Below are 3,272 nucleotides of genomic sequence, written 5' to 3'. Positions count from 1 at the left end.
ATCTTTAACAAATGGTGCTGGCATAACTGGATATCAACATGTAGAAGAATGAAAATAGACCCATATCTATCACCGTGCACAAAACTCAAGTGCAAATGAATTAAAGACCTCAATATAAATCTGACCACACTGAACCTGATAGAAGAGAAAGAGGGATGTGTCTGCAACACATAGGCACAGGAGACCACTTCCTACTTATAACCCCAGTAGCACAGACAATAAGAGCAACAATGATTAAATGGGACCTCCTGAATCTGAGAAGCTTCTGTAATGCAAAGGACAGTGCCATTAAGACAAAAAGGTAACATACTGAATTGGAGAAGATCTTCAGCAACCCTGTTTCAGACAAAGGTCTGATCTTCAAAATGTATAAATAACTCAAGAAACTAGACATTAATACTCTAACCCAGTTAAAAAAATGGGATACTTAACTGAACAGAGAATTCTCAACAGAAGAAGTTCAAATGGCCAAAAGACACTTAAAGTCATGTTCAACCTCCTTAGCGATCAGGGAAATGCAAATCAAAACAACTTTGAAATACCATCTTACACCTGTCAGAATGGCTAAAATCAAAAACACCCATGATAGTCTATGCTGGAGAGGTTGTGGAGTAAGGGGAACACTCATTCATTCTTATTAGGAATACAAACTTGTGCAACCACTTTGGAAATCAGTGTGGCAGTTTCTCAGGAAACTGGGAGTCAACCTACCTCAGGATCACATAATTGCACTCTTGGGAATATACCAACAGATGCCTAATCATACTAAAAAAGCATTTGTTCAACTCTGCTCATAGCAGCACTATTTGTAATAGCCAGAACCTGGAAACAAACTAGGTGCCCCTGAATAGAAAAATGGATAAAGAAGGTGTGGCACATTTACACTTTAGACTTCTACTCAGTGGGAAAACAAAACAAAACAAAACAAAAATGACATCCTGAATTTTGCATGCAAATGGATGGAAATAGAAAACACTATCCTGAGTGAGGTAACCCAGACCCCAAAAGATAAACATGGGATGTACTCACTCATAATTGGCTTTTAGCCATAAATAAAGGACATTGAGCCTATAATTCATGATCCTAGAGAAACTAAATAAGAAGGTGAACCCAAAGGAAAACATATAGTTACCCTCCTGGATTTTGGAAGTAGACAAGATTGCAGGGAAAAAACTGGGAACTTGGGGGTGGGGTGGGATGTGGAGAGAAAAGTTAGACGGGGAGGATGGGGAGAGCTTTGGGGAATGAGATGGTTGGGATAAAGGAAGGATGGATATGGGAACAGGGAAGTATATAGCTTAATTAAGTTTGGCAAGAGACTTGACTCTAGAAGGGCTTGCAGGTGCCCAGGGAGATGTTCCCAGTTAGCTCCTTGGGCAGCTGAGGAGAGGGAACCTGAAATGGCCCTATCCTATAGCCGTACTGATGAATATCTTGCATATCACCATAGAACCTTCATCTGACGATGAATGGAGATAGGGACAGAAACCCACATTGGAGCACTGGACTGAGTTCCCAAGGTCCAAATGAGAAACAGAAGGAGGGAGAACATGAGCAAGGAGGTCAGGAACTCAAGGGGTGCACCCACCCACTGAGACAGTGGGGCTGATCTATTGGGAGCTCACTAAGGCCAGCTGGACTGGGACTGTAAAAGCATGGGATAAAACCGGACTCTCTGAACATGGTGGACAACGAGGGCTGATGAGAAGCCAAGGACAATGGCACTGGCTTGTGATCCTACTGTTTGTACTGGCTTTGTGGGAGCCTAGCCTGTTTGGATGCTCACCTTCCTAGACCTGGATGGAGGGGGGAGGACCTTGGACTTCACACAGGGTAGGGAACCCTGACTACTCTTTGAACTGGAGACGGAGGGGGAAAGGAATGGGGGGAGGGGGAGAGGAGTGGGGAGAGGAGGAGGGAAATGGGAGGCGGGGAGGAGGCAGAAATTTTTTTCAATAATAATAATAATAAAGAAAATAAGGTATAATGACATGCTACCATATGCATTAACATTAAAGTGAATTACAAGAAATGAAACCAAGTACAAAAGAATACAGTGTAGTGCTCGCTTCGGCAGCACATATACTAAAATTGGAACGATACAGAGAAGATTAGCATGGGCCCTGCGCAAGGATGACAGGCAAATTCATGAAGTGTTCAAAAAAAAAGAATACAGTGCTTAAGCCTTATTCACTGGTTATCACTCATACATTCTCAAGGGCCTTGATTCAATAAAGAACACACAGAATCAAAAAAAAAAAAAGAAAAAAAAGAAAGAAAACAGATGCCAGGGAGTTGCCAGGGATCAGCCTGCCAGACATGGAGGAAACCAGAAAGTAGATCAAACAGAATAAAAGAAAGGAAAAAGCCCTGAAGCAAAATTTAGATGAATAGCAACATTTTAAATTAAGCTTAAAAAAGCTAGTGGCACAAGCCTAAATTAAGGTCGAGAATTCATAATTAATTTAGGTGTCTGTGTCTTTATTGGGAAGTTGGTGGGTGGCCCAAAGATAATTCCAAATATATAGAATTACTGCCTCATGAACATTAATGTAAAAATTCCCAATAAAATACTGGCCAAACAAATCCAAAAACATATCAAAAAATCGGTCATGATCAAATAGTCTTTATGTAAGCAATGCAAGAATGTTCCAACATATGAAATCTATCAATGTAGTGTACCACATAAACAAACTGAAATAAAAAACAAAACATGATCATCTAAGTTGATGCCTAAAATAATCTTTGACAATATTCAGCATCTCTTCATGATAAAAGTCTTGAGAGATCAGTGATACAAGAAATATCCCTTAGCATAATAAAAGCAGTGCACAGCAGGAATAAGAAAAAGCTGTCCCATTCTCCATATCAATCATTATAGTACTCAAAGTTCTAGACAGAGCAACAAAACAACAAAAAGAGTTCAACAGGATATAAATTGGAAAGGAATCAGTAAATGAGTCATTATTCAGAGATGATATGATGGTATACATTAGCAACCACAAAAATTCTACCATGAACTCCTACAGTTGAAAGACACCTTCAGCAAATTGGTTGGAGTCACTCAAAAAAAAAAAATTAGTAGCCATCCTATATACAAATTATCAACTGGGTGGATGTTGGTGGTGCCACCAACACCATGAGCCTCTAGAGAATCCTGACTATTCATCCAGTAAAGTTTATTATACCACAAAGCCCTATAAAAAACAAACAAACAACAACAACAAAAACAGTATTTTCTGGAAAAAAACAACAAAACAACATGATCCTAC

General features: G+C 39.6%; 1 non-coding gene across 1 annotated transcript; it reads left to right on the top strand.

The window, feature by feature from the left end:
• Window positions 1-2,061: 2,061 nt before the first annotated feature.
• On the top strand, window positions 2,062-2,168 carry LOC130875270 (U6 spliceosomal RNA). The gene has a single exon (XR_009057201.1). It is a non-coding gene; the product is annotated as a U6 spliceosomal RNA (small nuclear RNA).
• The last annotated feature ends 1,104 nt before the right edge of the window (window positions 2,169-3,272 follow it).

Source organism: Chionomys nivalis, chromosome 5 (assembly GCF_950005125.1).
Source record: "Chionomys nivalis chromosome 5, mChiNiv1.1, whole genome shotgun sequence".
In the NCBI taxonomy this organism is placed as follows: domain Eukaryota; kingdom Metazoa; phylum Chordata; class Mammalia; order Rodentia; family Cricetidae; genus Chionomys; species Chionomys nivalis.
Note: the sequence above shows the minus strand (reverse complement) of the source record. Positions and strands in the feature narration are given on the sequence as shown.